Source organism: Eublepharis macularius, chromosome 4, assembly GCF_028583425.1.
Source record: "Eublepharis macularius isolate TG4126 chromosome 4, MPM_Emac_v1.0, whole genome shotgun sequence".
Lineage (NCBI taxonomy): Eukaryota > Metazoa > Chordata > Lepidosauria > Squamata > Eublepharidae > Eublepharis > Eublepharis macularius.
In genome coordinates this window covers 180,023,965-180,046,373 of record NC_072793.1, presented here as the reverse complement: position 1 = coordinate 180,046,373, position 22,409 = coordinate 180,023,965, and the positions used below count along the sequence as shown (strand labels likewise).

General features: G+C 45.0%; 1 pseudogene; it reads left to right on the top strand.

Annotated features, from left to right (window-relative positions):
- LOC129327968 (zinc finger protein 850-like) overlaps window positions 1–20,895 on the top strand; it is a 63,467-nt pseudogene extending 42,572 nt beyond the window's left edge.
- Window positions 20,896–22,409: the final 1,514 nt, after the last annotated feature.

Below are 22,409 nucleotides of genomic sequence, written 5' to 3'. Positions count from 1 at the left end.
CCTCTCCATTTAAACATGGAATGGATATTGAAAGAGGGGCTGAAGCAGCCCCCCCCCCCACAAACACAACACCATGAAAAAACTAACTCTTCTCCCATACCCAGCAAAACAAAGTAACCAACAAACAAAGCTATTTCAACAAGGAAATGTAAGGCCTACCCTTTCCCAGTGTTCCATTTCCAAAATACAATGTAATGATAACGTTACTGGAAAGTAAAATAGATACTCACTTTTTTCCCTGTTAAAAGGAATAGAAACTGGTCCTTAACATTGATTGCAGAGAAAACGCGATGATGCGTGGTTGGAGCGTGCTGGCTGGTGTGAGAGTGAAAGTTTTAAAAAGGAAGTAGTTTTAGAAAAGTTTTAGTTTTAAAAAAGAAGTCAGAGTTATTTATTATAGAAACTATGATAACAAAGTGAAGAGACAGATGCCTGTCTACTGATCTGAGGAAGAAGTCCTGAGAGTAGTAATCTACACATCAAAGGGCAGTAAAGGGATAAGCAGTAAACAGATGCTCTGAACGATCTATCTTTCTAACTCTCTGGTTTCTCCCCCTCTGAAACCTGAGGAATGGGAGGGCATTAGAAGTGGAGTTTTCTAACATTTCCCAAATATAAATTGTTGCCAAGCAATTATATTGCACTTATATCCAACAGAGGCCTTGCAATCGAACTTTTGCTACATTGAAAATGGGTGGAGCCAGCCAGGGTTAAGGACTAAGCTAATTAGTGTATGTCATAGTCATAGGTATTTTAAGGCAGTGTACAAATTCTTTTTTGATATAAAATTTATTTTTATAAATATAAGCAGAACAGAAAAAAGAAAATAAAAACACTAGAACAATTATAATTACATCAAAAGAAAAAGAGTAAATATAATATAACAAACAATATAAATAACTCAGGTGTTTTATATCCAGCACATATCAATTCTTGGATGTGTTTGGTGTCTGTCAGAAAAGAAAGTATACTCTCCAATATTCAGATTTTTGATCCTACAAACATCTTCCAGTTGTAACATTTCGGTATAATTAAACACATTTGGAGGCAGTTTGCCTTTTTTTTTTAACCTATCTTTTTTTAGATCCATTACCCCATTCATGTCTCTGAAGATCATTATGTTTTTGAAAATTGAAAATGGATTGGAAAACATTTTCATAAAAGCTTTCTCTTGCATTGTTTGGTGCATATATTGTTGCTAGTGTGTAAATCTTGCCTTCCAGGAGCCTGGTTTTCAAAATCATGTATCTTCCATCAGAGCCTCTAAATTCTTCTGTAACATTTATTTGTAATTTGTTTACATAAACCACAATATCTTTTTAAAATTATAAATTCTTAATAAACGTGCTAATACATACAAGCAAAAAAAGGCACAAAGCCCCAAAGAATCATAGAAATTATAATATGATATAACAATCCTATGCTTCATCTGCCATTGTAACTGAGGTCCTCATGTGAGATCTGAGGGGGCTTGAGCCCCTCAGCCCCCATGTAGTTCACTGGCTGCCCGGGGCGGGGGGGAAGCTCAGCCCCCTCTAGCCAAATCTGGGGGGCTTGAGCCCCTCAGCCCCTCCCCCCATAGTTTAAACCTATGGGTTGCCCCTCCAACCCTTCCCTGCCTCTCCTTTGCCATCCTGGTCAATCTCCTATGACTTCTTGGCTGCTTTTCTCATCCCCTGGGCATGTGCGAAGTGGGCTTCTCCCTCCAAGCTCCCATAGATGATCAACCACGGGTGCAGGATGTCTTTGGGTTCCAGAGACAAGAAAAACAGCCCCTGCCTGGCACGTGGATAAACCAGAGTCTCAAACTCCGGGTCTGCATAGCCAGCAGGAAGAGTTGGCAGAGACTTTTGGTGGTAGAGTGGATGGCAATTTCAGGCACTTCCCCCTGCTTTCTCCACACAGGAAGAGCCCATTTTAGGAGGATTCCCTCTGCTAAAACCCTCCTGTCACACAAAAGCATCAAAACAAACAGGGAGGGCAGAAATGTTTCCTCTGTATGGGGAGATTTCAGTTTCCCAGTTTACTTCTCCCACATGCCGCCTTGAGCCAAGCAATCCATCCCATCAGGGCACTACATTCTCAGCACGGCCTCTTAGTGGGGCAGGCCGGAGGGTCCTGTCTTCCCTCAGAGAGGGTGAAGGGAGCACTATGGACGCAATGCCCAGGAAAGGGTTTGGTGAGGTTGGGAGGAAATGTGGCCAGAAGGGGAAAGGTAAGGAAGGTGAGATCTTCCCTCATAAAACATGGTGGGTTGGGGGTGGGGAAGATACTGGGCCAAAGACTGTGGAGTCTTCCTTGATCAAACCCAGGATCTTGAACTGCATCCCCAAAGCAAATTCAGAGAGAGCTCGACTAAAGGGAGTGGCACAGAAATTTGTGTGTAAAAAAGAGTTTCCATCCTCCTTTCTTTCTCACCCTTCCAGGCAGCAGTGGAAAGACCACCCAGATAGTGTCTCTGCAGTCTCCTCTGATTAGTGAACAGATAAGCCCAGCTATGCAGCCAGTTCAAGGAAGGGGGGGTTAGGGTTAGGGTGGCCAGGTCCTGGTTGGGAAATTCCTGGAGATTTTGGAGGTGGAGCCTGGAGGGCAGAGTTTGGAGAGGAAAGAGGCCTCAGTGGGGTATAATGCCATAAAGTTCACCATACAGAGCAGCCATATTCTCCAGAGGAACCAATCTCTGTTGCCTTGAGATTGGATGCAATTCTGGGACATCTCCAGCTACCACCTGGAGGCTGGCAACCCTATGCCTTGTGTTTTCTCAAATTTCCCATGGAAAGGAATTTGTTCCTCTTCATGGACATCTCTGGCCACTTCCCCACAAAGATTCTGGCCACCCTCAAAATGAATCATAGACCCAGAAGAGTTAGCCGTGTTAGTGTGTAGTTGCAAAATAGTAAAAAGTCCAGTAGCACCTTTAAGACTAACCAATTTTATTGAGGCATAAGCTTTCAAGAACCACAGGTCTCTTCATCAGATGCAAAATGAGGACATCCCCTGTGGCCCTAAGCTGTCCCCAAGGGAGACTGGGACAGAGAGCGGGGAGCCTACTTCTGCTCTACTTTGGTTTTACCATCCGTGATTTTGCTTATTATTTATTCATTCTTACTTTTAAATTATATCCCTCTTTTTTCACTGGTCACGGACCCAACACAGATTTTCATACTGTTTTCCTCCACTTAACTCTCCCAACAACAGTCTTGTGAGGCAGGTTAGGCTGGGAGACTTTGATGGGACCAACACCCCCGGGCAAACCTCCATGGCACAGAGGGGAATTGAACTCAGTCTCTCAGGTCCTTCACTCTAACCAGTACATCACACCGTCCTTATGGATTTTTTCCCTCATGAACCCCCTTTCCAACAATATAAAGAAACTCTCCTCTTCTTCCTTCTTTCAGCGTCCAGTGTCCTTTGAAGGGGGGAGGGGAAGAGCTCCACTAAAGGGAGTGGCACAGAAATTTGTGTGTAAAAAAGAGTTTCCATCCACCTTTCTTTCTCACCCTTCCAGGCAGCAGTGGAAAGACCACCCGGATAGCGTGGCTCTGCAGTCTCCTCTGATTAGTGAACAGATAAGCCCAGCTATGCAGCCAGTGCAAGTAAGGGGGGTTAGGGTTAGGGTGGCCAGGTCCTGGTTGGGAAATTCCTGGAGATTTTGGAGGTGGAGCCTGGAGGGCAGAGTTTGGAGAGGAAAGAGGCCTCAGTGGGGTATAATGCCATAAAGTTCACCATACAGAGCAGCCATATTCTCCAGAGGAACCAATCTCTGTTGCCTTGAGATTGGATGCAATTCTGGGACATCTCCAGCTACCACCTGGAGGCTGGCAACCCTATGCCTTGTGTTGGCTCAACTTTCCCATGGAAAGGAATTTGCTCCTCTTCATGGACATCTCTGGCCACCTCCCCACAAAGATTCTGGCCACCCTCAAAATGAGTCATAGATCCAGATGAGTTAGTGTGTAGTTGCAAAACAGTAAAAAGTCCAGTAGCACCTTTAAGACTAACCAATTTTATTGAGGCATAAGCTTTTGAGAACCACAGGTCTCTCCATCAGATGCAAAATGAGGACATCCCCTGTGGCCCTAAGCTGTCCCCAAGGGAGACTGGAACAGGGAGCGGGGAGCCTAATTTCCCTCGTCTTTGTTACTTCTGCTCCACTTTGGTTTTACCATCCGTGATTTTGCTTATTATTTATTCATTCTTACTTTTAAATTATGTCCCTCTTTTTTCACTGGTCACGGACCCAACACAGCTTTTCATACTGTTTTCTTCCACTTAACTCTCCCAACAACAGTCTTGTGAGGCAGGTTAGGCTGGGAGACTTTGATGGGACCAATGCCCCTGGGCAAGCCTCCATGGCACAGAGGGGATACGAATTCAGTCATCTCAGGTCCTAGTCCTTCACTCAAACCAGTACATCACACCATCCTTATGGATTTCCCCCCCTCATGAACCCCCTTTCCAGTGATATAAAGAGACTCTCCTCTTCTTCCTTCTTCCAGCATCTGGTGTCCTTTGAAGAGGTGGCTGTGTATTTCACCAAGGGGAGTGGAGCCTGCTGAGCCCAGCGCAGAGAGCCCTGTACAAGGAAGTCATGCTGGAGAATTTTGGGAACGTAGCCTCTCTGGGTGAGGTTCCGTTTTTCCTAGGCTGTCTCCTTCTCACTGTGAGGAGAGACCATAAGGAAGTCCTTAATGAGGGCATCAAACACCCTCCCCTTCCCCCCTTAATTGCCTCTTCTCTCTCCTCCCCTTCTCTCCCTCCTCTTCTATATTTGACCAAAATCAAAAAGAGTCCAGTAGCACCTTTAAGACTAACTAATTTTATTGTAGCATAAGCTTTCAAGAATCACAGTTCTCTTCGTCAGATGCATGATGCATCATCATCATGCATCTGACGAAGAGAACTTGATTCTCGAAAGCTTATCCTACAATAAAATTGGTTAGTCTTAAAGATGCTACCGGACTCTTTTTGAATTTGCTACCACAGACTAACACGGCTAACTCCTCTGCTTAATGAGGGAGGAGGTGGTCCTGGGCCCAGTGGCTGATCTCTGAGACCCTCCGTGATCTGTCCTCTGCTATAGGAGGGGTTATGGTCCTCTTTGTGGAGAGGGAGCCCCTACCCGACACTCCTGCATCTGGACTACATAAGAAGTCATCAGAAGAAGTGTTGTGAGCCTTGATGTGGAGACCCATTTGGAGGGGGCTAGAAAGGCGCTGCCTCCCCTCCTCTTCCTGAAGTCTATATGGAGTGCATCAAGTATGTTTAAAATGCACTCTCTGAGATATCCAGACACATTTTTTATACTTTTGTACAATGACCATAGTTACAGGGTCTTGGATATAAAAGCCTTCATGGGTACAAGAACTTATTGTGGGTGTTGCCACGTCTTATGCAACCATAAGCACAATTGTTCCTTATTTTGTAGAAGTCTTGCCCAAAAGGGAGCGAGCAAGAAAATAGCAACCTCTCCAACTTCCCACTTTAGTGAATGAGACCAACTGACAGAGCGCAGCTTAGTTTATAGTCATGACAGAGGTAAAAAAAATTCCAGATTCTCACTGAACCCTGGATGGTCTACTGATCTGTTTAGGATTTCACTGTTCACCTGAGAATCTACTCTGCCCCTTCCTCTTGGATGTTGTCAACCAGACTTATTAAAGCAGTCTCCGGCCAGAAGCCAGACTGAAAAGGATCCAGGGCCCTCTAGTGGTTGCAGCTGCACTGGATAAAGCAATAACCGTAGAGATCACCCTTTCCTGGCAAACTGCAAGCAAAATTAGATTGATAACAAATGTCAGACCCCACTTTTTCCCCAATCAGGGTCCCAAAGTAACTTAACATTATTATGACCTTCATTTTATTCTTACAACAGCTCTGTGAGGTGGGTTAGGCTGAGGATGTGGGCCTGGCCTTAGGTCAGCCAGCAACTTTCAGTGGCAGGGCAGGAATTGAAAAAGGAACCCCTTAGAAAACCAGAAACTACTAACAAACCCCTACTAGCTCTGATAGCTCAGAGAGGTTCTTCAATCCCTTCTGTTTACTAAAAGGGGATATTTTCTCCCTTCCCTGCCTGTGTTGCCTTTCTCCCCAATGAGGACACTAAATACTTTACACAGGACTCCCTCCTCCGTTTTATCCTCACAACAACTCTGTGAGGTAGATTAGGGACTATGAATGGTTATCTCATTATCAGAAGTAACTGATTTCCTTAACAGAAGCAAACTGATCTCCATATCAGAAGCAGCAGTTTGCATCTACTCCTCCCTCCCCTCTCCTCCTCTATATCTGACTAGTTTCTTCTTGCCCTCCATGCATCTGATGAAGAGAACTGTGATTCTCGAAAGCTTATGCTACAATAAAGTTGGTTAGTCTTAAAGATGCCACTGGACTCTTTTTGATTCTGTGAGGTAGATTAGGCTATTTTATCCTAAAGCCAGCAGCCAGTTTTAAAGCCTGCAGCTTCCATTTTGGATAACGTAGGCCTGCCACTACCAGCTGTAGCTTTCAGTGCAAATGAGGGGGGATCTGTAGATAACCTGGGTCAAGATGGTCCGATTGGCTTCATGCCACAGCGGACAAGGAGATGGACAGCTCTCCTCCCAACCGCAACTGTTTTCCTCCATGCCAAAACACACAGCACACACAAACACACAGCCCAAGGCACCAATGCAGCTGGTGGTCCCACTTCGGAGCTGGACTTCTGGGGGAACCTCACTGGGTGATTCTGGGGGAAGGAGGGAGACAGCTCCTCTGGGGGGTGTTTCCAGGCCCAGCCAAAACGCCTTTTAAATCTTCTCCACTCCCTTCTCAAGGGCTCTCAACCAGCCCAATTTCACTCTGTTTTAGTGGACAGCCCTGTTGGTCTGCAGAAGTCCAGCAGGATTTGAATCCAGGGGCTCCTTAGAGACCAGCCAGATTTCCAGGGCGTGTCCTTTCCGGAGTCAAAGCTCTTTTGCCAGATGCAAGCCGAAGCGGAGATCGCTGAGTCCCGGCAGGCAGAGGGCTATGAGCTCTGGAGAGTCCACCCTCCCTTCTGCAGACGGATCCAGCAAAGAGAGCTCTGGCCCTCGGAGGCTTCTGCCCTGAAAATCTTGTTGGCCCCTAAAGTGCCAATGGGCTCAAATCCAGCTGGGCTGCGATGACACACATTTGAATGCCGCCTCAGGGAAGGCAGAGAGAGAGAGAGAGAGAGAGAGAGAGAGAGAGAGAGAGTCTGTGTATGGGTGTGTGTGTGTGTGTGAGCTCCGCCTCTTCCTGGATCCCCCTCCGCACTGGGCGCCCCTCCGAGGGCTCAGCTGTCAGCCAGAAGTGCCCTTTTGGCTTCCCTAACTTTGCACCCCTCCCTGCAGAAATTGCAGAATGCGAAAGACGGGCTGGATCCTGCCCAGACTGAAGCGTCCAGGAAGGGGGAGGGAGAGGGGCAGCCCCTCCTGCAGGAAGGAGCCCCATCAAGGCTGGGGGGGGCGGTCTCTGTCCTCAGCCCCTCCTCTCCAGACTCCATCAGCAATAGATTTTTTTTTCGGGGCCCCTCCAGCAACTGAATACTCTCAAAGGGTTAAAGGGAGCGAGCTACAGTCCTAGAGAGGCACATGGGGGGGGGGTGTTTGTGTGAAAACGCCATTTCCTGTCATCCTTGCTTGCCGAAGCCATTTCTTTGTCAGGCTGCTGTTTGGACGGCTGGGAGGGATCGAGTGAGCTCAAAGGGGCTTTGGGGTAGGGGAGCAGGGGGATATGGGGCGGGGGCCGCGATGCAAGATCCAATGCGATGCAGTCTGTAATGCAAAAACCAAAGCATGGAGAAAGGAGGGGGGAGCAGCAGGGGCCCTCAGTTCCCTCCTGCTCCCCCCTCCCCGCCCCAGAGAGAGCCTCTTTTATCCCCTTTGTGTAGCACTGTGAGGTCTCTGCAGCGAGCCTGGGAGCAGAATCCAAACCCAGCACCTTTGGAGGCTGGGCAGTGGCTTCAGGTGCCGGAGGCACGTAGGAAGGAAAGGCAGTGATGTGGGGGGGAGAGGAGTGGGGCTGAAAGGGAGATTTGGGGTGCGGGAGAAGGATGGAGTAAATGCAAGAAAGGGGAAGGAATAGAGGGAGATTTGGGGCAGGACGATGGGGCAGATATGGGGGCACCGAAGAAAAGACTAAGGGAGTTGAAAAGAGGGGGAGTGTTAAATGGGGGGGGGCAGACTTTGACCCTTGGAAGACCCACACCAAACAGAAGCTGAAGAGTGGAAAGGGGGTTCTCTGATGAAACCTTCCTCCTCAGCATCAACGCTGTATGCCTTTTCTCTTTGGGAAGTGGAGGCCGGGGTGTTAGACTTTTTCCAGACAGGTGATATGCTGGGGGGGGCAGCTTTATCCCCCTGCTTCCCTACAGCATCAGGGAGCATTTGGGCACCTCCTGGAGTTTCCCATAGCCTTTGTCTCACCTCTTCCAAAACTGTTTTGCTGTGAGATTGTGGCCATACCTGGCCAGGTGCCACTTCAGGCTCTCTTGGTCCCACCCAAAGGGCAGCCATTTTCCCTCCCCTGCCACAGCAAAAGCTATTTTGATTTGTTTAATCAGCACTTTGCTGTTGTTGCATTGTTATGACCATGTGTCTATCAGGTTATGCAAATATTCAATTGCTAATTTTTAAATTAAACTGGAAAAGCCGCTGTGGCATATGTGCATGGGGAGGGGCACACACATAGGAGACTGAGAGCCAAGCTACAAGTGACGCCTGACACAGATTGGACACTGGTCAGCATCCCTCAAGTTCTGATGGGAAATGTAGGCATCCTGGTCTTGCAGCTGTAACGGAACGCCAAGCTGTAAACGCCTACATTTCCCATCAAAACTTGAGGTAAGCTGACAAGTGTCCAACCTGTGTAAGGTGTCACTTGCAGCCTGGCTCTGAGGCAGGGAAATCTGCCCTGTGGAAGGAAGCCCCATTGCCCCTGGACTCCTATCTCACAGCAGCAGCAGTAGGGGAATCACACAAGCCTTTCCCCTGGTGGGAAGCCCCTTAGATGGTTCCCCTCCCCCTTCTCTCATTCTCCCTCCTTCGGGTCTCTGGAGCTGTTTCTCTGCTCTGCAGGGCATGTAGGAAGGTTATTTTCCCAGTAGATTGATTATTAATCACAGTTGCAGGATTGGTTCAGGGTCAGGAGGAGGCAAGACAGATGGTCCCTCTCTGGCACGAGTCTCAGATCTGGTCTTCATGTCCAAGAGACAAAGCCGGCAGAGGCCTGAGGTGGTGGGGTGGGTGGCATTAATTGAGGCACTTTTCTCCAGCTTTTTCTGTATGGGTTCAATGCGACAGATTCACTTGAGACTGTAGGTGGTGGAACACCATTTCCCTCTGTTAAAACCTCCCTGCCACAGAAACGCATCATGGCCATCTGCCAGTCCAGAGAGGTTCACTGAAGGGACTGGCACAGAAAACGTGTGTGTACTAAAAAAGGTTTCCCACCCTCTTTATTTCTTTCCCTCTCAGGCAGGCGGAAGACATCCTTGACACCTTCTCCCGCCATCTCTTCTGTGTTTTGAATTGAGAAAAGCCACCATGAAGCCAGCTCAGGTACTGTGCGGGGGGATCAATGGGAGACGGGCATCAGACGGCGGCAGTGGTTCCTTCTCTGTTGCATGTCTCAGATGTTCAGACCCCTTCAGTTCTAGGTGAGTGGCCATGTTGGTCTTCAGTAGAACAGGAGGATTTGAGTCCAGTGGCACCTTAGAGGCCAACGAGGTTCCCAGGGTATGTCCTTTCTGGAGTCAAAGCTCTGATGGAGGGAGCCCTGAGTTTACACTCTTAAAATCTTGTTGGTCTATGAGGTGCCACTGGCCTCAAATCCTGCTGCCCTCCATTCTGGCACTGGCTGTCCAGTGTGAGGGGGGGCTGAAAGTGGTCCCCCCCCTGCCTAGAATGCAGAGAATCCCAAGCAAGGACTATGAGACAGTACAGGACCATGCATTTCCCATGGAAAATGATTAGGCCCTCTACAGTATGGACATCTCTAGCCTCTTCCCCACAAGGCTGCTGTCCCTCAGCCGCCCCTCTCAGCCCTCTTCTCCCAGCCCCTTTTTTCTGTGCTGCACTTCTGATATAAATTTACTCTCTCTGTTTTTGCCCCCTCCCCTTAGACCATTTTTCCAGCGAGGTAAAGAAATGCTTTCTTCTTCTCCAAGAGTCCTAGCCTGTCACTCTAACCACTATGCCACACCAGCCTTTTGCATCGTCTTTCTCATGGACCACTTCTCCAGTGATCTAAAGAAAGGCCTACTTTTTCTTCTGCCAGGGCCGGGTGTCCTTCGAAGAGGTGGCTGTGTATTTCACCTGGGGGGAGTGGAGCCTGCTGAGCCGAGCCCAGAGAGCTCTCTACAAGGAAGTCATGCTGGAAAATTTTGGGCACGTGGCCTCTCTGGGTGAGGATCCTTTTCTCCTGGGCTGTCTCCTTCTTGCCGGGAGGGGTGACTGTAAGGAAGTCCTTAGTGAGGAAAGACGTGGCCAGGCTGTCTGCCCTTTGCCACCCTCTGTGATTCTTCCTCTGATGTGGGAGGGGTTCTGGTGTCTCCTTGCAGAGAGGGATCCCCTGCCTGGCAGTCCTGGGTCTGAACCTTGTGAGAGGGCATCAGAAGAGCTGATAAATGATGCTTGGTTTGGGGAAGGTGGGGCGGTCGAAGCAGGGGCTTCCCTCCAGTCTGGGCGGAGATGTGGCAATTCTGATGGCTTCCCTGCCACTTCCGTTATTTCTCAGCTGGCATTTCCATCCCACTTGGGCAGGGAGCAGGCACAGAGCTTCCAGCGCCACTTTTATGACAACACCCCTATAGTCATCTAAGGCCTCCCGGCCACCCCAGAAAATAGAAATGGTGGCAGTGAAAAGCCTCCCCACATCGCTTTCGTTTCTGAAGATGATGCTGAAAGGCCAACGGGGAAAAAGCAGCTTGATCACAGTCAGAGGAAATAATACCAATATTCATTACAATGTAAAACGAGGTCTCCAGGCTCCCTTGGCAAGAAAGCTCATCCTCAGAACAGCCGACACGGACTTACTAAGATCATTTCAGATTTTAGCCACAAGAAATGATCAGTATTTGTGACAAAAAGAACCGACATCACAGAGGACATCAAGGGATTTCCTAAGCCAAATGTCTTAACACGTTCCAGAGAGCCACGTGGTCTCCTTCCTGCATTAATGATAGGGGCAAAAACTCATCTCCTGAGTTTTGTAAGCAAATATTCCATCACTGCTCTGACAGCGGCTCTGGTTCCTGCCGTGGAGGCACCCGGTGCCCCTTTCTAGATCCCCTGGTTCTCTGGCTCCTGCCAACCCCCCTTCAGATCCATCTCCCCAGCATTTTTCTCCCTCTCAAACCCCGAAGCCTTCTTGCATTCTCTTTCCTGCTCTCGTGTTCTTCAGAGACATGCGCACCTTCCCACATGCGCACCTTCCCGCAACTCTCTCACGGATTAGCCATAAGGGGGACGTCTTAATGATCCAAGATCTGAGTAACTGTTCAATGAGGACTTACCTAGCAGATACTTTAAGTATTTTGGCTTGCCCAATGTTTTGATTGCCAAATGCCCTTTCAGTTTTCTGACTTACTGTCAATCTTTCCCTTTGCTCTTAAGTCAACCCTTTAAAAATGATTTAAGGTGGGGGGGGGGGATTGCACCAATCTGCAATGTGTGTATACAAAGGCTCAGGTTTCAAGTGACCCAGAGTTAGGGTGCATGTGTGAATGGCCAAGTATGTGTGCTCCCCCAAGGTTTCATAAAAGATGGGTGACTCTTGACCCCATACTGCCCCTCCAGAAATACACAACAGGCAAGTAATGGGGTGGTGTGGAGTACAGAGTCAAGCTTCCTTCAAATTGCTGGATTTATATCCCCACAGAAGACTTACAAATTTGTGATTTTTTTTTCTGATTAAAAGGACCTCAGATTGCCAAACCTGAACTCATATCCTGGATGGAAGAGGAGGAAGAGCTGTTTCTCCTGGGCTCTGATGAAGGAGCGAGATTGGCAGGTAGCTGCTTTGATCTGTCTTGCCTGTGCTTCCTTCCAAGGTTCTGGTGGATTTCTGTGGCTTTGTTTATCCTCACAGTTTGAGTTTATCTTCAAAAAGATAGTTGAGATGGTTGAGAATGCTGAAATGGTGCTTTTAGCTCTTGAACCTTTGATAATAGGCAACTTCCTTCTGAGAGCCACTTTGGTGTAGTGGTTAATCTGGAGAACCGGGTTTGATTCCCCACTCCTCTGCATATATTCTTTCATATATATATTCTGCATATATAAGGCCTGCATATATTCTTTTCCTGACAGAACAGACACTCTGTGTCTAAAGATCTCTGACATTTCTCCCATGCTTGTTCTAAGGCTCTACAAATATTATTTTCTCCATTTTCATAATGAATTATTTTCTGTCTCCGTACCCAAATGGTTTAAGGTGTATCACTACCTAATAGTTCAACCTCCCAATCTTCTCTAATTTTGTCTTTCCTAAACCAGGATGAAATTGCAGCTAACCTGGAAGTGTAATAATATCGGTCAGTGTTAAGGGCTGCTCTTCCACCTTTCTGCCATGGTTGCTGTACAGTTTTTGATTGATTTTGGGGGTAAGGGTGTCCCATTCGTCATGCCATCAGACCAGAGTGAGATTTCTCCCTTGCTCCTGTTCCAATCGCCATCCAAGTGAAATGTTGTTCTCCATTTAATTGCCCCAAGCTACAGATCAGTCAATACCATCTAGTCTGTCACAGGGCCAGACTCCCCAAATAAGACATTGGAAAGGGTCTCCAGACACTAAACCTCAGTATTCTTGCCTTCTCTACAGCAGCTGATTTAGTTCATGCCCTACTTTAATGCTCTAATTTTTGTGTCATGCCAGTTGTGGTACCCAATTATTACTATGGGGAATGTGAGATTTACTCTGTTCCATTTACTAGACCATATGAAGGAATTGACCTTTCCCCAGCCTTTTACACCTTGGGTTTATTCTCTGCTACCCCCATCTGGCTCAAATTAGAATTAAAGTCTGTCCGCTGGCAACCAGACTATGATAAAGGAATCAGCCGACACAGGGGCAGCCCACCCCACTACATGGCTGTAGGCCATAGTCTAAGGTGCCAGTGATGGAGGGGCACCAGTCAGCTCTTTCGCCTTCCCAACTTCCACCTAGCCACCCCCTCCCTGTGCCTGTTTGTCCCCCCAGGACATCTGAACATAGAGAAAATCAAAAAGGGGGAAACCCTTTTTTTTTTACCAAAATCTAAAACTTACCTCTGTGATGTTAAAGAAATAGGCAGAAATAAGTTAATACTTTCACACTTATTGTTCATGTCCCATGACCTTCTTCAGGAACCAAAGGTTGGGCAACAAGAAAATAAAATAAATATAACAATTTATTGCAGTGTAGATTCATAAGATTAGAAACACCATGAATGAAATACCTCTAAATATTCAGAACATGGTATACACCAATTACAACAAATCACAATACATATTGACCATAAGACCAAATGCGTTTCAGCCCTGGGGACCTTCTTCAGTAGTCAAAAACTATTTTCACACACTCATAAAACTACAACTTTATCAGTATAAAAATATTTTTTTCCAGGCCAGGTAGGTTGTATATGGTTCCTGAAATCAATAAAAATACCGATGTAAATACATTATAATAAACTGACTAGTCCCAAAAGTTGTTTTTGCATTAAATCTTGAGAAGAACGGAAGTTACTTACATTAGGAAAGTGGAGCTCCAAATACTAGTCACAAATCAATTGTGCATAGATTGAGGAGCCTCATTCATCAAAGATGGCAACAAAAGGCAAGCGTTCTGTGAATAAAATAATATAGAGGGTATATAAAGATGTATAATTCAATTAGGATGTCAATGAAATGGCATAGGATATGCCCCAATGCTATTCCTAGAAATTTACATATGCAAATCTGTCCAGGGCCATAGTTGAATTCCCAGTATGCAAAAAAAAAAAATTGGCATTAGTCAGTATATAATTGCCTTACATTAGTATTTTTATTGATTTCAGGACTCATATACAACCTGCCTGGCCTGAAAAAGAAATATTTTATACTGATAATGCTGTAGTTTTGTGTGTGTGAAAATATTATTTATTTATTTATTTATTTCAGATTTGTATTCCACCCTCCCTGCAAGCAGGCTTAAGGCAGATACCAACATATTAAAAATACAATTAAAATACAATAAAAATGCATATTCATTAAAAACAATACATTTAAAACAAGATGGTGGACAGCCTTCACAGGGGGGTTTTATACACCCCTTTTTTCCAGGCTAGCGGAGGCCCAGCCTCAGCCATATGCCTACAACAAAATAGAGCAACACGGTAATGTAATTGTCACAACAGAGAATCTCCCGTGTGGTATTATGTCTTCACAATTGTTTTAATAAAGGCTATATTAATTGAGTACTGTTTCACAAATTTGTTTATACAGAGTAGGGGATGTAATAAACAATTTGTATATTCTTTTGTTTCTCTTAACACAACCATATACTACACCATATATTGCAACCTCCCTAGACCTCAATTATACAGGCATCTTATGCGTTCTAAAAACAATTCATTAAAGTGTCCCGTGCTCAAAGTGCTATCATGGATGTTATTAAAGTGCAATTGCTTTTGGCATCTTATGACACTATTTCTCATATAGAACTCGATTTGCCTTGCATACAGGTACAATACAGGTACAGTATAAGGGTAATTCCAGACACTGTGAATGTCACAGATCAAAAGGACCTATAATCATAGGTTCACGTAGTTGGTTCTGTGACTGCATTCTCTAACGGACGGTCCAGATCCTTGTAAGGTCCGTTTCCAAGCTTCTTTCTCAAAGAGCACAGATGCTGGAAAATACACATAACAATATAATACATTCCCAAATTTTAAAACATACATTAGTATATTCATATTACAATATACTCACTCAAAGATTCATCATAGTTAACCTTCCATATCCCTCTTTGATTTGTCAATTACTTCCATTTGTGTCCCATTGACTAACAGCTGTATTATCTACAGAAAGCCATCCACGCCCTAATCACACAATCTCCGTCCTTAAAGTAACATTGTTATTATCCCAGAAAGCAGGTGTAATCGTTGGCTATATTTAAGCCATTTGGCATAAGAGTGTTGAGTTTATATATCCAGAATGTCTCCTTTTGATGCAACTCCCTATTTGCTGCTATGTGTTCTTTCTTCCGAGTTTTAAATAAAACGGTGAACAACATTTCCCTTTCACTATGCTTTTTTTCTAGATAATGCTGGACCAAAGGAGCCTCTGCTACATTATTCTTAATCCTAGACTGATGTTCACTGAGTCTCGTTCTAATGGAACGTGCAGTACTTCCCACATACAATAATCCACATGGGCATCTCAGGGCATATACCACTCCTTCCGTGCCACAGTTAACAAATTCTTGTGTGGTTTCAATTCCTAGTTGATTCAAGTCTTCTGTGGTCATTATTAGGGAGCACTGTTTACATCTACCACATCTGTACAGACCTCTTGGTAGTCCTGTACCCCTTGGGTCATTGTCATAGTTCAAGTCTGAATGTATGATCTGATCTTTAATATTCCGTGTCCGTCTAAAGGCTACTAAAGGAGGGGTCCCACAGCCTGGGATGTCGCTGACAAGTGGCCAATGTTTCAAAATTGCCCTTCTAATAGCATTGGCTTTATTGCTATAATCAAAGACCCCCACAATTCGTTCCCCTGTTGTTCGTTCCTTTGGTGTAATTAAATCTTCCCTGGCTATTTCATCAGCACGTAGTCTGGCTTTAATTAAAACCCTATCAGGGTATCCCCGTTGTTTAAGATGTTCCTGCAAGATGTTACTTTGGGCAATATAATCAGACTCCCTGGTGGAATTTCTTTTTAGTCGTAAAAACTGACCCAACGGTAGATTAGCCCTTAGATGTCCTGGATGAAATGATCTGTAATGAAGTAGTGAATTCTTGTCTGTTCTCTTCTTAAACGGTTTTACTGCCAAGGTTCCATCCTCCTTCTTGTATACTGTCACGTCCAGATAGTCCACGGACTCCCTACTAGTATTCCAAGTGAACTTGATGTTGGGGTGTATACCATTCATCCAGTCCCCCAAATTCTGAATATCAACATTCTCATTCATCACTAGGAAAAGGTCGTCTATAAAACGGACAAATATGATAATGTCTTTCCAAAATGGATTAATTGCGGGATTGCAAAAAAAAATCCTTTCCCAACCATCCCATAAAGAGATTTGCTATACAAGGTGCTGCGGAGCATCCCATCGCAACTCCTCGGAGCTGAACATAAAAGTCGTCCTCCACTCTGAAATAATTATTTTCTAATATTATCTCTAACAGTGATATCAGAAAAAAGGTGGGTGGGTGTAGAGACTCCCTCTGATCTAAGGTATTCATTACCACTAGGCGTGCCTCTTCATGTGGGATGTTGGTATACAATGAAGCAACATCAAGTGTTGCCAGTATTGCCCCTGTTGGTAATTTATAACCTTCAAACTTCCTCACGAAACCCCCTGTGTCTAGTAAAAAACTAGGTAATTTTCTTACAAAGCCCTGCAAAAAGAAGTCCAAATACCTGGATAACGGTTCCAAAACCGAATTACTTCCCGATATTATTGGGCGCCCTGGGGGGGGAAACCCCTCCTTATGAATCTTTGGTAATATATACATAACTGGTGTTCTAGGGGACGGGTTAATTAAACCTGTATGTTCTAATTCCGTGATATATCCCAGGGCTAGTGCTTCATCCACTGTCACCTTTATTAATAGACTGATCTTCTTTACAGGATCGTTTGGGATGGGTTTATAGTCCATTTCGTTGTTTAGCTGTCTATTTATTTCCTTCATGTAGTCCTTTTTATCCATCAGCACAATTGCACCCCCTTTATCAGCCTCTTTTATTATAATAGAGTCATCAGATCTCAAGTTCCTTAGAGCCATCCTCTCCTCCCTCCGTAAGTTATTTTCCAGCATCTGTGCTCTTTGAGAAAGAAGCTTGGAAACAGACCTTACAAGGATCTGGACCGTCCGTTAGAGAATGCAGTCACAGAACCAACTACGTGAACCTATGATTATAGGTCCTTTTGATCTGTGACATTCACAGTGTCTGGAATTACCCTTATACTGTACCTGTATTGTACCTGTATGCAAGGCAAATCGAGTTCTATATGAGAAATAGTGTCATAAGATGCCAAAAGCAATTGCACTTTAATAACATCCATGATAGCACTTTGAGCACGGGACACTTTAATGAATTGTTTTTAGAACGCATAAGATGCCTGTATAATTGAGGTCTAGGGAGGTTGCAATATATGGTGTAGTATATGGTTGTGTCAAGAGAAACAAAAGAATATACAAATTGTTTATTACATCCCTTACTCTGTATAAACAAATTTGTGAAACAGTACTCAATTAATATATCCTTTATTAAAACAATTGTGAAGACATAATACCACACGTCAGCCATATGCCTGGCAGAACAACTCTGTCTTGCAGTCTTGGCGAAAAGATAGTAAGTTCTGCTGGGCCTTGATTTCAGCAGACAGAGCATTCCACCAGGTGGGAGCCAGGACCGAAAAGGCCCTGGTTCTAGTCGAGGCTAGGCGGGCCTCCTTGGGGCCAGGGACCACCAACAGCTGTTTGTCCCCTGATCGGAGTGTCCTCTGGGGAATATATGGGGAGAGATGGTCCCATAGATAACGCTGGTCCCAGTCTGCACAGGGCCTTATAGGTCAATACCAGAACCTTGACTCTGATCCGGAACTTCACTGGCACTGAAGAAGGCCCCCAGGGCCAAAACACGCTTTTGACCACTGAAGAAGACCCCCAGGGCCAAAACACGCTTGATCTTTGGTCAATATTTATGTGTAAACATAATGTCCACACATATATTGTTGTGATTGGTGTATACCATGTTCTGAGTTTTTAAAGGTATTTCATACATGGTGTTTTTAATCTTGTCAGTCTGTGCACTATGCAATAAAATGTTATTTTTATTTTATTGTTGCTCAATCTTTTGGTTCCTGACTTGATTTCAGGTTGGGATTTTTTTCCTTTTTCCCTTTGTCCAGATTACCTTCTCCATCTGGCTGTCCACCTTTCTTCAGTCCCTCCTCCATGTGTAAAAACATGAATGGCTGACCCTCTCTTAACAGATGCCCTTCTTCTCCCCTCAACCCACCCCCCAACACTCCTATCTGTAAATTCACCCAGCATGGAAAGAGAAACTTGAAACCATTGGTACACTTTGAGGCAGAAAACCTCTATTGTATGTTCTCTCTGTTTTGTCCTCTTGAGCTTTGTTCATTTAATATACAAATGGCTACTCTGCAACTTATTTGGCTTGGAATTTAGACGGACTAGAGAAGGTGAGGGGGAGAACTGGCTACGGCCTGTGTGAGTTAAACCTCTGAGCATTCACAGAGTACAAACACAACCATTGGAAGGCAGAGTAGAAAATTCTGGCACAGATAGTTGGGGAAAGTGTACTGTCATCACATCAGTTTCTCTTTTTGTCAGCAGGAGCCGTGAGGGAGTCAGAAAATGAAATGAAAGAACATCCAGTGATGGATAAAGAGGATATGAATTCAGCTCTAGAAGAGAAGGTTGAATATTGTGATGCCCTCAGGAAGGAAGAAGGAAGACATCTTTATAATGAGAGAAATACTTCTGGACTTTTAGAGGCAAGCGACTCTCTATTGCAACAACTATACGAAAGAGACAATAGGAATGAACTCACTGCAAGTGTGGAAAATTTTCCTGAAAAATCAGTTATAAATATTCATTGGAACACTTATAACGAAAAGAAAATATATAAATGCCTAGAGTGTGGAAAAAGCTTTGGGTGGAAATGTAGCTTAATTTCCCATCGTAAGATTCACACCGGGGAGAAACCATACAAATGCCTGGAGTGTGGAATAAGTTTCAGGTGCAAATATAGCCTAATTTCCCATCAAAGAATTCACACAGGAGAGAAACCATATACATGCCTGGAGTGTGGCAAAAGTTTCCGTCACAGTACATCTCTTTTTCCCCACCAAAGAATTCACACAGGGGAGAAACCATATACATGCCAACAATGTGGAAAAAGCTTTAGAGAGAGTGGAACACTTGCTTCCCATCAAAGAATTCACACAGGGGAAAAACCATATAAATGTCTGGAGTGTGGAAAAAGTTTCAGTCAAAGTGGAAAACTTACTGTCCATCAAAGAATTCACACAGGGGAGAAGCCATATAAATGCCTGGAGTGTGGAAAAAGTTTCAGTCGAAATGAAAAGCTTACTGTCCACCGAAGAATTCACACTGGGGAGAAACCATATAAATGTCTGGAGTGTGGGAAAAGTTTCAGTCAAAATGGAAAACTTACTGTCCATCAAGGAGTTCACAGAGGGGAGAAGCTACATAAATGTTTGGAATGTGGAAAAAGTTTCAGTCGGAATAAGTACCTTACTCTCCACCAAAGAATTCACACAGGGGAGAAACCATATAAATGTCTAGAGTGTGGAAAAAGTTTCACGTATAGTGAAAGCTTTTCTTACCACCAGAGAATTCACAGAGGGGAGAAACCATATAAATGCCCAGAGTGTGGAAAAAGTTTCAGTGTTAGCGGAAGCCTGAACTCCCATCAAAGAATCCACAGAGGAGAGAAACCATATACTTGCCTGCAGTGTGGAAAAACCTTCCGTCAGAGTGGAAACCTTAATTCCCATCTAAGAATCCACACAGGGGAGAAACCATATAAATGCCTACAGTGTGGAAAAAGCTTCAGTCACAGTGGAAATCTTAATTCCCATCAAAGAGTCCACACAGGAGAGAAACCATATCAATGCCTGGAGTGTGGAAAATGTTTCACTCAAAGTGGAACACTTACTGTCCATCAAAGACTTCACACAGGGGAGAAGCTATATAAATGCCTGCAGTTTGGCGAAACCTTCAGTCACAGTGGAGACCTTAATTCCTTTCAAAGAATTGAGACAGGAGAAACCATATAAATGTCTGGATTGTGGGAAAACCTCCAGTCACAGTTGAAACCTTAATTCCTGTCAAAGAATTCATGGGGGGAAAAAACATATAAATGTCCAGAATTTGTCCTTCAGTTGGAGCAGAAAAAATTCTGTCCATCCAAGAATACATAGGGGAGAAACTATAGAAAGGCTGGAAATGGATCCCTATGGATATTTTTTTGTAGGGGTGGAGAAAGAACATGGGCCACTCTGCTTGGTCCAGATCGGGTAGTTGGCATGCTGGAATCTCTGGCAACATTAGCAGTCATAGAGTAGTGCCTGATGACGTCCCCCTGAGTGGAATAAAGGGGCACAGCTAACTCACACCGGCTGATGCAGCCACAGCCTCTTAAGCCCCTCCTCCATTGGAGGGCTAGAGGGCAGGGAAGAAAGACCCAGTGACTGCAGAACCCCAGCTGAGGCAGAAGCCAATGCACCCCAATGTGCTCCACAGATAAGTATAGGGTTGCCTACCTCCAGGTGGGGCGTGGAGTTCTTTTGGAAATACTTCTGATCTCTAGCCCATAGAGACCAGTTCCCCTGGAAGAAATGGCAGCTTCACGGAAATGGACCCTCCCTGTCCTTACGGTTGCTAAAAGACATACTACAGCACTGGAAAGGCAAAAGCCTGTTATTCATTGGTTTTGAGGATCTTAGGAATTTATCAACATTGGAACATATCGATATAGACAGCAATTGCATAGGACTTATTTCTAGATATCTGGAAACCTTTTATAGATGTCTATGTATGTATAGATTTGCCAGTAGTGTTTTTGTAGCCAGCGATTGGGGTTTTCTGTTTGCTTTATGTTTCTCTTGTTTTGTTTTGCACTAATCAATAAAAATTTAAAGATTTTTGAAAAGTGCACATCTTGGGCCTCTGACTTGATGCCTACGGGGGAGAGGCCAAAGCCAGGCCAGCCTTGGACAGCTGATGTTTCGCCTCAGCAGACCCCAGAAGGGGTGACAGGACAGGCAAGCTTGCCCAGAAACAAACTTGCCTAGCACATTTCTTGATGCTTCCATACACTTGGGTTCAAGCTGTTTGGCCTAGCTGAGATGCAGTGGGATTTATTCCCAATTAACTCGGGGGGGAAAGAGAGAGGTTTTCTGGGAGACTGGCATAGAGATGACACTGTCAGTTTCCAGCCAGATAAGAGGATGAGATGAGACCACTGGGGCAAGACCTTAGAAGCTCTCGAGGACAGAACATTAGGGGAGGCTATCACTTGGATTCCTCTCATTAACGCATGGCATTATGGGAGTGGAGTGATTAGTTCTCCTCCAGCTATGAAGGCAGGCAACTGTGGAGTGTGTCATCATAGGTCAAGCTGGTCAGGCTATACTGCTGGCAGTTGGCCTTAAAAAAGCTTGTATCGTAGTCTAGCTTCGGTCCCTTTTGGGGTCACTTCTGCCTGAAGGATCAGTCTGCTTCTGAATGCTGTGCTATGCTATGCTCTGAGTGGAGTCCTGTAGCTAGCTGTCATCTTTCCTATGTTCTTTGGACTTGAGATCCTGAAGCTCTTTTTGGACTTGAGACCTGTCTGAAAGGTAACATCTAGTTAACATCTGATTTACGTTTGCAAGTTTTCAAAAGTAACGTTTGCTTAGCCAATTAGCCTGTTGTTATTTTGCTTCTCCTGATCGCACGATTCCATACTTTTTATAATTTGCATTTTTGCACTTCCTTTAATAAACTTCATTACCGAATCCACAACCTTGGCCATTTTACCCTAAGTTACCCAAATCATTGTTTTCCGGACTCAGCCCGCATAGTGCCTACCTTGCAAGGTTGACTTCTGTTTGCTAACATCCAGAAGGCTTGGGGCTGGCCTCTTGGGCTTGAGCTGTGGGTTAGTTGAAAGGGGCTGGTGGCAGCATTTCTACTCTGGCAAGTGAAGATTCACTTTCCAGCCTTTGAATTCTGGTTTCTGACACCTCTGAAGAAAAATAGCCCCCTGAAGATGCAGGGAGTGGTTGTTTTTCTATCCTACCAATCTGTGCAGCCACTGCCCTTCCTCATTTATCATAAGTAAATGTAATCCATTGCAAATGGCAGGGAGAGTGGAGGGGTCCTGAGGCCATGTGGGTGGATGTCATTTGGGAACTGCAGCTCCCACTAATGCCCTAAAGCTGGAAGCCAATTTTGAGAACCCAAGTTTTATTTGATAAGGTATGCCTGCCCTGGACAGACAAACAGGTTCACAAGCAGACAGATGGATACCTCCTTTTATTATTATCGGTGTTTGTATGTTATTTAGAGAGTAATCCTCATTTGCAATTGCTATTTTTGTAAATATGTTGGGGTGCCAAGATACTGTGGTGGGGGTAGATGGTAACCATGTGATCCTGGCCCTCTGTCAAAGTTTGGGGAGAGA